Raw genomic sequence first — 12,692 nt, 5'->3', positions numbered from 1 at the left:
ATGTGGCAGGACTAGAGTTTAGATCTAATCCAGTGGAATTGCTTAGATCTGTCTATTACTTGCTGATTATGCTGTTTGGCATGCAAGTAGTCCTGTATTGTAACTTCACCAGGTTGACATCTCATTTTTATGTATGCCTGGTTTTGCTCCTGGCATGGCTCCTGCGCCCTTCAGTGAACCAGGATTGATTCCTTGGCTTGGTGGTAATGGCAGGGTTGGGGATATGCCAGACCACAAGGTTACAGATTGTGGTTGAGTACATTTCTGCTTCTGTTGATGGCCCACAGCACCTCAACTTGAGTTGTTAGAACTATTAAAAGTCGATTCCATTTAGTACAGTGGTATTCCCACACAACACAATGAAAAGCATCCTCAAAGTGAAGTCAGGACTTCATCTCCACCAGGACTGCGTGGTTGTCATTCCTACCAATACTGTCTGGACAGATGCACTGTGGCAGACAGGGTGGTGAGGATGAGGTCAAGTATGTTTTTCCCTCTTGTTGATTGCTGCAGATTCAGTCTAACAGCTATGTCCTTTAGGGCTCAGCCAGCTTGGTCTGTGGTGATTCTACCAAACCACTCTTGGTGAGAAACATTGCAGATCCCCACCCAGAGTATATTTTGCGCTCTTGTCACCCACGGTGCTTCCTCCGAGTGGTGTACAGTATGGAGGAGCACTGATTTATCAGCTGAGTGTGGAGTTCGGTGGAAGCTGGCAGTATGTGGTAATCAGCTGATCTCCTTAACCATGTTGGATCTGATGCCATATACTTTGTGCGGTCCCAGGTCACCCCCTCCTGACTGTATACCCCTGTGCAGCCACCTCTGCTGGGTCTGTGCTGCTGGTGCGCCACACCCCGAGATGGTGATGGTGGTGTCTGGGACATTATCTGCAAGGTATGCATGGTAGCATGGTGGTTAGCATAAATGCTTCACAGCTCCAGGGTCCCAGGTTCGATTCCCGGCTGGGTCACTGTCTGTGTGGAGTCTGCACATCCTCCCCGTGTGTGCGTGGGTTTCCTCCGGGTGCTCCGGTTTCCTCCCACAGTCCAAAGATGTGTGGGTTAGGTGGATTGGCCATGCTAAATTGCCCGTAGTGTCCTAAAAAAAAGTAAGGTTAAGGGGGGGAGGTTGTTGGGTTACGGGTATAGGGTGGATACGTGGGTTTGAGTAGGGTGATCATTGCTCGGCACAACATCGAGGGCCAAAGGGCCTGTTCTGTGCTGTACTGTTCTATGTTCTATGCTTCCATGAGTATGACTATTGCAGGCTGGTGCTTGATTTGTCCGTGAGACAATTTTGGCACAAGCCCCCCCCCCCCAGATTTTAGTAAGGAGGACTTTGTAGGGTCACAGGGCTGCCTTTGCCATTGTTTCTGGTGCCTAGGTTGATGCCGGGTGGTCTGTCTGGTTTAATTCCTTTTTATTGAATTTGTAGCAGTATGATACAACGTTTCAGTGGGCAGTTAAGAGTCAAGCACATTGCCATGGCTAGATCAGGTGAGGACACCAGATTTCCTTCCCTTCTATATTTGGTGAACCAGATGAGTTTCTACAACAATCGACAATGTTTCATAATATCATTAAAGACATTCTAATTGGGGTGGCACAGGGGCGTAGTGGTTAGCATTGCTATCTACAGCGCTGAGGACCCAGGTTTGAATCGCAACTGGGTCACTGTCCGTGTGGAGTTTGCACATTCTCCCCGTGTCTGCGTGGGTTTCGCCCCCACAACCCAAAGATGTACAGGGTCGGTGGATTGGCTACACTAAATTGCCCCTTAATTGGAAAAAAAATAATTGGGTACTCTCAATTTATTGAAAAAAGACATTCTAATTGCAGATTTTTTATTGAATTCAAATTCTATCATCTGCCACAGTGGGATTTGAGCGCTAGCCTCCAGGCCATTATTAGGGGTGTCTGGATTACAAGACTGTGACAATACACTTTTGCCTCCCCCTGTCCTGCTGTGAAAGGCACTAAATAAATGCAAGTTCTGTTTTTCATTCTTACTCCAACAAACTAGTTGTTTCCAAGCTTCACTCATCAACTCAAAGCTGTTGCCACTTTCTCCAACCTCATGTGTGATGCTGAGCCACAACCTCTTTAACAAAATTTACATAATCCACTTATGTTCTCACAAACACCCAAGTACCTCTAGCTCCTTGATCCAATATGCTCAACTTTGTGGAACTCCCATCTCAACACCTTTAACCTTGTCATTTACCGACCTGCTTTGAGACCTTCACTTCAATGTACCTTTGCAGCCCACCCTCCGTTATTTTTTAAAACTTCCCACCAGCTCTACACTTTATCCACTCTAATATGCTCCTGCCTTTTAAAATAATGTATCCTGTAATTTACTGCCATGGCAAATCCACATGTAACCTTACATCATAGGTCATTGATTCTGTAATGCCTGTGCCAGCTATTTGAAAGAGTTGTCCAATGTAATCCCACGTCCCAGCTTTTTTTCCAGAACGCTGCAAATTAGTCCTCTTCAAGGACATGTCTAATTGCTTCTAAACATTTCTACTGACTCTGCTTCCCCCACCCTTTCTTTAGTGCATTCCAAATCTTAATGATCCTCCGTGTGAAAAAGTCTCCTAACCTTCCCTTTAGTTCTTTTGTGGAGAGGAAACAGTGGCCAGAATTCTCCGGTCGTTGCGATTCACTTTTCCCGCCGGCCGCACACCCTTGCACGCGGGTTTCCCGGCAACGGGGGGGGGGGGGGGGGGTGGTTACAATGAGAAATCCCATTGACAAGCGGCGGGAAGATTAAATCCCGCCGTCAGCAAACGGTGCGGCGCCGAGAACCCCAGGGGGGGAGGGGGGGCAGAGAATCCGGCCCAGTATCTCCGCCTGTGCTCCATCAAAACCATCCATTGCTTTTGAACACCTCAATGAAATCTCCCCTTAGCCTGAGTGACCAGAATCCCATCTTTTCAAAATAAACACAGCCACGCTTGGCTGCGACCATACAAGTGACACACTCCAAGTCCACAGGTGTGCCATGCTGACCAGGCCAATAAAACAAAACCACAAAGTCAACACACACAACCAAGAAAAAAGTGGTGGGCTTCTCCCTCCTCCAGCCCGACACCACACAGCCTGTCAAAACAAAATCCAACACTTCAGGCGCCGTGGAGACACGAGGAGGAAAACCTCGGGGTGGCCCGTCACTCGAACTGAAGCGAGCTCGATGCCTATTGCCCTCACACACTGGGCGGTGCATTGCCCTCACACACTGTGCGTGGGAAGATGGAAAGACTGGGCACGCGCGCCCAACTCGCAGGCAGGCGCGCGCGCACGGGCCCCTCAACATGGAATCCGCGCGCCCGGCCAGCAAAAGCGCGCGCTCCCGGCAAAAGAGAAAAAGCCCAAGAAGTTCCGACATTCTCCCCCGGGCTCGAACCTCTCACCTTCCTTCATTAACATACAAAGCGCCAACTTCCTCCCCCGCCTGGCTGGCAGACACAATGTAACAATCCCACTGCGGATACATTGTTTCTCCAGCTTCCCCCACCCCCGGGGCAGCAGGATGAGCTTGCAACAGCGCTCAGGCAAAATGGCGACATTTTAAAGAATCAGGCGAACTAAAAGCTCGCAAGCGGCTGGAGAGGGGGGAAAAGAGGCAGAGGGGCACTTTGCGCCGCCTCAAGTTGCCCCTGCCGATCGACAATCGCAAGAGTAAAAGCCAAGAAAATGAGGGGAAAGGCGAGGCGGCGCCCGGGAGGAGAGGGAAAAGGAGTGGGGAGTGGGGGGGAAAGCTGCCCGGCCCCGCCGCCGACGAGACGGGCGTCTTACCTTAAATTTCTGTTTAGATTATTATCTTCAGGGCCTTTACAGTAGACTCTATTCCTGGGTCATGCGCGATTCCACTTGTCCTTTGACAGTTGTACAGTGAGGAGGTAAGTTTCAACTCTCGCGTTACTATTTAATGCTGCACGAATTTCAAGTTCCAGCACAAGCAGCAAATCTGCATTTGCAACGCCGCCGATGTCTGGGCTTCTTGTCGCCTCGCCGAAATAGACAACAGATTACAGAGTTTCACCTCGGCATTATTGCGGGAACGCTCAAGTAAAACTCCACACTTCAAAAATATTTATCTTCACGTTTATGCGAGGCTTACCCGCAGCTGTTTTTATTTTAAATATTTCACTCACTCGGCTGAAACTTACTTTCTTTCCAAAATTGCTTGGAGATCACGGCCCCAAGTATCTCTACATGTTTCACGTTTCCCAGTAAAACATATGCCAAGATTTGTCAACGCCTATTTTATTAGCTAGGACGGCCCAATTTGTGTACAAAAGTAAAATGTGGGGTGGGGGAAATCTGTTCAGGCAATAAAAAGTTCTGTGTGGCTTCGTGTTTGCTTGCTTGATGCAGCAGGTCTGAGGGAAGACTTTAAAAGGCATGTTTTGTTCTGAAAGAGAAAATAATGACAAAAGACTTGTCAGTAATTTGAAATTTAAAGTGGCATCAACTTTATACAAAATATGACAATTGTATTACACTCCAGGTGATGTAAGCCATAAATTGTAACCCCTGCCTGAAGACCGTGCTTTCCATCTAGTCAAATATTACAATTATATTTAGACTTTGGGACCTGTGTACTGAAGGAGATGACTGTCCTTTAACTAACTTGTGGTTTATTTTTGTGGCCTGTCGAAAACAGTGTTGCTGCCGACTTGGAATTACTGAGAATTGGTCCGCAAAGGTGGATACGACGCATCACCAACAACCCAGTCAGTGGAAAACAACAACTTGCAATAATAAAAGACCTTCAACACAGCAAAACAGCTCAATTGAGGCCGAATTCACGTGGAAAATAATATACCCAAAGTAATTTTCAAGGATAAGATGCATAGAAAAGGAAACAAGCAATAGGCGAATAAACTGAATGGAGAGTTCTGAAGTGGCAGAAGGGCAATCGGGACGATAATAGAAGGAACAGTTGGTATAAAACAAAAACACGGGGAAGAAAAGAGCAAAATCTGAAGGCATTAAGTTAAGCATCACTTGAGCTCAGGCTGGTGAGGTGAAAGTGACAGTGATTTCAGTCGCTGAAGAAATTGTCTGCTCACGGTACTTTCAAAGCACAGTTGGACACTTGTAGCGCATGCGTTGGACAAGTACAAATTACTTCTCTTGGCCATCTTTCCAAGATAACGGGTGTTGGCAAACTCAGCACTCGCTGAGACTTGTACGAGCTGTCCGGGAATGTAGTAGATGTGGTGACTGTTCCTGGCAATACGATTTTTTTAAAATCTGTAAAACGGGTGTTTAAAAATGACCAAGGACCGAAAGTGGGCAGATAAGCAAGTCACTGCTAAACACTAATGCAAACAAAAAGAGTAATATAGATGCTAGAAATCGGAAATAAAGACTAGAACATGCTGGGACGATTCAACAAGTCTGCCAGCACCTGTGGAGAGGGAGAGGTGGGGGGGGGGGAGTTAACGTTTCAGACTGATGGCCTTTGGTCCCTGCTGAGAACGAGTACAATTCGTTCATCACCTATATGACACCCAACACAAAGTGAAATAATAAAAATAAGAGAATGAAAGAAAATCATGGGTGTTAGCATCTCTGTACAAGTTATTGTGGCATTGTACACATGGAATCAAAAACAAGTGTAGTATTCAGATGAAGTGAGCTTGGAGCCATGGGGGTATTTAAGCAAGAATGCACCAATCTATCCCATCTCTAATTTTAAAGTCACACACTAAGTCCTGATATTTTGTTCTTTCTATAATTAATTCTTGGGTCCAATTTATGATTGAAACTGCAAACTTTCATGTTATAACTATACCCTTTTCCGGTTAGTGGTTCTGTAGCCTGACCACTGGACGAAATATGTATATGCAATACAAACGTATAAGGCATAGATTGTATTATAAGTGTGATCATAGAACTTTATGAAGGGTGAGATTAATATGAAATGCAAATAAACTCAATATTTTAACACCATATATCAAATACAGATGGGAATGAATTTACACATGGGTGCCATCTTGCAAAATTGGTCGAGCATGACTGATTCACACTATACTTACACCATCAAAGCCTGACTCCACCAATGGTCCAATAATGATTATTATTCCATTTTCCCTATGAGTGACACTCATAACTGTCAATGGTCTCTACAAAACAGGATTATCTATTCTCACCTAGCATGAAAACTGCTGATCTCAAATTGGCCCCTTTATTGAGTCACCTTTCCGCTCACCTGAGGTTAACTTCACTTTCATAGTGAAACCCATTCCTCCAATCAAGCAGATTTTTTTCTTTTTTGTTACCAAATGTGAGATCCACCTGACTTTGGCAGTGAGAGACCCAGTCGTGCAAGGAGCTCAAAGCCAAGGAACATAGCCAGCTGCTCTGCAATTGGCTTATCTCCTTCTCACTTGTGTGGCCTGTCAATCAGTCCAGTTAGCTTGGACCGCTACAGTTACCAGGTGCTGACCAAACCTGCCTTATAGAGTAGTAATGTCAAAACAACCAATTAAAATTCAATCAACTCTCCCATGCACATCAGGAGTCTGAAGCCAAGCTACTCCAGGCAGCTGGCTGCAAGCCAAATGCAAACATCAGGTGACTGGTCTGAAAATTAATCATGATAAATCTCAGAATAATCCAGTTCATATTAGCAATGGCCCACAACTTGGCGCTAAATTAATAATCTTGTGATGGATGCTTGTATGGGACAGAAAAAATATAATATTGTTACTCTGCTGGATGCTCAGTCCAGGTTGGGAGTGTGGCACGTCATTGCAACAGAATATTGGGAACTTTGTTCTACATCTAACTTTACTGTATGTGTTCGACTGTAAAGACATGCAAAATTAAAAAATTTCCATTGCCCATCATAATATCCTTTAGCATGATGAGCAAAAATATTTTTTAGAATCCCATTAAACAATAATTTATGAAAATTTTTTAGTTTCCTGAGGGATATGCATTTTGATGACACTGTGAATCATGTTCACGCTGCGGAAGAAAAACAGAAAATACTGAACTATCTCAGCAGGTCTGACAGTATCTGTGGAGTGAGAAGTGGGCTGACGTTTTGAGTCTGGATGACCCTTTGTCTAAGCCACAGGTGCAAATCCCGTTATGGCCACTAAATCTCGTGAGAGGGCCATTACGGGATTTGCGCCGACGAGATCTTGATTTGAGATCCTCTCCATACCCCACCAGTGGCATGATCAGGTTCACACCCAGAAAGGGCACGAACCTGATTTCCAGAAATTTTAATGAATATAAATACACTTAAACGGCTTTAAGTGTCTGCCCACGCTGGATTCCAATCCCCCAGCAGCATGATGTCACGGTGACCTGAATCACTACTAGCTTTCAAAAGTGAAAATCAGTCATGATGACCACACCGGGGGTGTGGAGGTAAGTATAGCCTCCGGTTGGTGAGGGATATGGCCAGGCAGTGCCCTGGCACAGCTCTCTGGCACTGCCAGGTTAGGTGTCATGATGCCAGAGGGCAGGTCCCCTGGGGAAGCGGTGGTGATGATTGTTGGGGGGTGAGGTGTTATGCATGCATTGAGGTGGGGGATGGAGACTGGAGGGGGCGCTGCCAATGAAAGTGGCATCCGATGCACTGTGGGGGTCGGGTCACCCTGATGCTTGCATGGTATGTGGGGGGGGGGGGCTGCGCCGATCTTTGCGTGTTGGCAGGTGGTTGCCCTTCTGTGTGTAGGGTTGGGGAATGTTCCCTTCCTCATCCAGACTCGAAACATTAGCTCCCTTCTCTCCACAGATGCTGTCAGACCTGCTCAGATTGGCCAGCATTTTCTGTTTTTGTTTCAGATTCCAGCATTCGCAGTAATTTGCTTTTATCACTTTGGGGAGATTTGACTTGAAAATTATACTGTACTGACCATTATGAGAGGCAAGTTCACACCAGTCAAAATGTAAACAGGAAAATTCAGCTCCGTAATTCCTGTATTTTATGTTTAAAAAACACCTTATTAATAAAATTTGCAAAAGAACATGATGTAATGCCACATTTAAATTGTTTCATATAATACAATGTGGTTCAATTTCTTTCAGTACAGCACCTGGCACTCTGAGGTGCCTTGTTACACTTATAATTACAGGTCATTAACAATTTATAACTCATTCAAACATTTTCTGGTGCAGACAGTTCCACGGGTTTTGCAGTTTCCAGTCCCTGGGAGTACTATGGTGGGAGGGCCTAGATTGAGGCCTTTCCTTACTGAACCTTTGCTGAAGCCCAAGCTTTCATGTGTCCTTCAGCACATAGTCCTGAAACATGGAATGTGCCAGTCTGCAACACTCTGTCTTGGACAGCTCTTTGCACTGAAAGACCAACAATATCCAGGCAGACTGAAGTTGATAACCCTCCATTAATAGTGAATGTTCATTTTGACGTGCATCGCTGTGAACATCCCATAGAGCACAGCATTACAGAGCTGCTTGGGGTGAACATTGTCAAAAAACACCTCATCTCTTTCCAAATATTCTTTGTAAAGGCATATTCCAAAAAAAAAGTGGAGCTCTCTTATCCATTCTCTCTGCTCAGATGGATGTCAAAGATTCCTTGACCACAGATTTGAAGGACAGCAGAGGAGTTATCACCTGTATCCAATATTTATCCCTCTAAATCAACATCACCAAAACAGATTCTCTGGTCATTATCATTGCTGTTTGCGGAAGTTTGCTGTGCACACAATGACTGTTACGTTTCCAACATTACAACAGTAAATAAATACGCTTCAAAAGTACCATAAAGTGCTTTGAAACATCTGGTTGTTACCGCAAAGTGCTATAAAATGTAAGGTTCACGATGGCTTTTCCTTTGTTCCCATTTTCTCTCCCACCTTGTAGAAAACACCTATCTGAACCTCTGTCTTTACTGTAAAGCTCTGTGCTGCTATGTGCCAAGTATCTTTATTTTTTGTTTCAAATCATCAGTATTGTCAGCTTTACAGATAATTTTGAGACAACACTGCATTTTAAAGCAGCTTTTGGCAGCCTTTCAATTTTTCACTGAATTTCAGTATTATGCCAGCCATAATATTTTCTAGTAATTAACTGCCGCTTGATAAATTTACCAATGGTTGTAATGCAGTGATAATCATTCAGTGCGAACACTGGCATGTGTTGGCAACATGGACAGTATTACCTTTTGTAAAAACAAAGCCATTATTAGTAGTTCCCTCTTCTATCCAAAAGATATCAGGTGGAATTTTCCCAAAATTGCACAGAGTGCTGGATCAGGCGAGAATAGCTGTGTGAAACCCATTGGCTTCACAGATGCCTTTTCTTGCCTGATTTAACAGCACTTTGTGCAATTTCAACGCACTGGCAAGGATCACACAGCCAGTTTGTGGGGGGGCCTAAACACGCTGGCAATGCCGGGATTCTGACATTGGGGCGCCTGGCATTGGCACACTCACCCCCCCCCTCGCCACAGGAGATTGGGACTACCCCCTCCTCAAGGAGATCAGAAACCCCAGCAGACAAAAGGAACATTCCCCCAACCCCACACACAGAAGGGCAACCACCTCACCCCACATCACGCAAAGATCAGGGCAGCCCCCTCCCCCGCACATCATGCAAGCATCAGCGTGATCCAAACCCCACACCCCACACCTCACACACTGCTGGCATCAGGGCACCTCCACTCCCCCCACCCCAATGTATGCGTAACCCCATCCCCCCAAATAACCATCAACTCCCTGTCCCCAAAGGGCCTGCCCCCTGGCATCCTGACACTGAACCCTGCAGTGTCGGAGTGCTGTGCCAGGGCACTATCCAGCCATGACCCTCACCACCCAGAGACCATACTTACCTCTGTGCCCACAGTGTGGGCATCATGGCTGGTTTTCACTTCTGAAAGCCAGTAGTGATTCGCACCAGTATGACGCCATGACACCATGTGGGAGGATCCAGATGCTGCGGCATAAAGCCATTAAGTATATTTAAATTTATTTAAATTTTTGGAAATCAAGTTCACACCCTTTCTGGTTGTGAACCTGATCATATCACTGGCGGAAGATCTCAAACCAAGATCTCGTCAGCGCAAATCTCATTATGGCCCTCTCACGAGATTTAGTGGCCATAACGGGATTTGCACCGCAGTGAACAGGCCCTCTAAATTCGGTCCATTAAATCTAACCTTTTAGCCAGATGTAAAAACTGCAGTTACAGACATTTTCTCTATTACTCTTTCTAAATACAAATTTTGAGACACTCATTCAACAAATTGGTCAAAATGTCAGAACAAGAACATATTATATTAAACGTGAAGGTAGCTTTTGATCTGCAAGTAGCAAAAGAATCGCAAACATGAAAGTCAGAAACTCTGAATGAGTAATGGCCAATTGAAGCTCAACCAATCATGTTGTAAATTATTCGAGTATATGAAGGTATACTCCATTCCTAACAACACTACGTGTACTTGAACTACAGTGGTTTAAGAAGACAGGTAACCACCACCTACTCAATTGGAATTAGGGATGGGCAATAGATGCCAGTGACGCCAACATCCTGTTAATGAACAAAAAGAAAGTATCCTATATGGGTACCTTGCTTGATATCTGTTGCTTGCCACATTTTATAGGACACCGGGTAAGCAATCAGTGCCATCAATGTGTAGTGACTTGGTAAAAAACACGACTATGTACTTTCAGATAGAAAAACAGCAGTAAGAAAAAGATAAATGCCGGAATTCTCTGGTTGTTTGTGCTAATAGGTGTCTCTGGTCCTGCCGGCAGCACATCCCCTCTCACGGGTTTCCTGGTGGTGTAGGGTGACTTCAGTGGTGTGGCAGAGAATCCCGCTGCCAGCGAACGGCGCACCATACCCCGCTGCCTAGGAACACATGGCTGGGACGCCGGAGAATCCCTCCCAGTGGTTATTTGGACCAAATAGTTTGTCTTGGTGTTTACACTCCACATGAATCTCCTCCCATTTCATCTACTTCATATCTGCCTCTCAGCAATAACTGGCTTACTGATGCTTGAGTTTGGGTTCCACCAGGGCCACTCAGCTCTAGATCTCATTACAGCCTTGGTCCTAAACATGTCAAAAGGGTTCAACTAAAGAAGTGAGGTGAAAGTCACTGCCCTTCACATCAAAGCAAAATTGACCAAGTGTGGCATTAAGGGTGCCTCGGGAAATTACCACCGTCTAGCAATATAAATGTAAGCATTGAACAAAGAATCTCCAAACTGAAGTTCATATTTTGAAATACAATCTGTTAAAGTTCCATTCCTTAATAGAATGACTATCTATCTTTTGAAATCTATTGGCCTGACCATGCCTCCTCAGCATTCTATAGAGCATCTCTCAGGTAAGTTTCATCCATGAAATCTAATAGAAAAGCTGAGCCTTCCTCAATATCCAACTGACGGGCAATCAGCTCACGTTATACTTTGTTTCTGATCTTACTTTTTTTGGAGGAAGCAACAATGCCAAGGCCATAACTTGTTTCCTCTTAGGGATGTGACCCGCATCCGGATATCCACTTCAGTCTGCCATTGGTCATTGCGGATCAGACTCTGAGAACGTTGCTAGGTAATCATACCCTGACAATTTACACTTGCTTTCAGTCATTTTTGACAAAGGTTTCTCAGATTGTAATCTTCTGCTTAAGTTTTTCTTAATATAAGTTTCCAATCTTCACTTTTAAGCAACCATTCTCTGTTACCACGTTAAACAGCCAGTTGTTGAAGGAGGAGACCAGAAGTCAACCTTTACTTAATTTAGTTTCATTTACAATGTGAAACAGGGCAAGTGTATGGAAACTAACCCTACTCAATGTCAATAAATGTCCCTTTTCTGTGCTCAAACAATGAAAGTCCTTACACTTAATTTTGCATTTAACACTTGATGCGACCATCAATTCACGCAAAACAGAGAGTAGATGTAAACTGTGGCTTTAATCGACTAGAACAGTGCCTGCCTGTGACTGCTCTGCTGGTGAGAGTCGCCTACAGGGCTGCTGCTCTTTATACCTCCCCTCAAGGGACGGAGCCAGAGGCGGAGCCCTCAAGGGCACCGACATGATACATTCCATGTAATATCGTACAATGATCCATAGGTGGAGCCCACATGGGCAACAGCATGATACAGTGAAATACATGGTGAATGGTTAATACAATACGTTCACCACATTCATCCCCTGTTAAAAAATTGAAGTACGGCAGGGGTGAAGGGTTCACAGGTTCAGCCTGTCCGACGCCCTGATCGTGCGCTGTAATCACCGAAGCTCTGGTATCACAGCTGGCCTGGGTGTCGAATTAATCCGTGCAGGCATGGGTAGTGAAGTCACTGGTGCGGGCACAGGCGTGGACTCCGGGAGCGTGTCTCCTGGAGCTTCGTTCCTGTGGGTCGGTGAAGGGGGGAGGGGGGCAGGAGGGGGTGCGGGTGCCATGTAGGGGCGGGGGCGCTGGTCAGCGTAGGTTGGGGGGGGTAATTTGGGGTGGCAGTAGTAGTGGAACCTGTGGGTGCCAGGTCTCGGAGGGAAACCATATCCTGTCGGCCGTCGGGGTGTTCGATGTATGCGTACTGGGGGTTGGTGTGAAGGAGCTGGACCTTCTCAATCAGGGGGTCAGACTTGAGGCTCCTGACATGTTTGCGGAGTAAGACGGGCCCCGGTGTCTTCAGCCAGGATGGAAGCGAGACTCCGGAGGTGGATTTCCGGGGGGA

At 45.6% G+C, this 12,692-nt stretch overlaps 1 protein-coding gene across 5 annotated transcripts in view; it reads right to left on the bottom strand.

Moving 5' to 3' along the window:
* Nucleotides 1–4,131, bottom strand: part of znf512b (zinc finger protein 512B) — a 165,865-nt gene extending 161,734 nt beyond the window's left edge. For 4 of the 5 annotated variants that reach the window (XM_038803293.1, XM_038803294.1, XM_038803295.1 and 1 more), the window contains exon 1: nucleotides 3,807–3,987. The gene's annotated coding sequence lies outside the window, so the exon portion shown is untranslated. Of the gene's footprint in view, nucleotides 1–3,806 lie in introns of all 5 variants that reach the window. The other variant, XM_038803292.1, reaches the window with a different exon arrangement.
* Nucleotides 4,132–12,692: the final 8,561 nt, after the last annotated feature.

Source organism: Scyliorhinus canicula, chromosome 7, assembly GCF_902713615.1.
Source record: "Scyliorhinus canicula chromosome 7, sScyCan1.1, whole genome shotgun sequence".
Taxonomy (NCBI): domain Eukaryota; kingdom Metazoa; phylum Chordata; class Chondrichthyes; order Carcharhiniformes; family Scyliorhinidae; genus Scyliorhinus; species Scyliorhinus canicula.
Note: the sequence above shows the minus strand (reverse complement) of the source record. Positions and strands in the feature narration are given on the sequence as shown.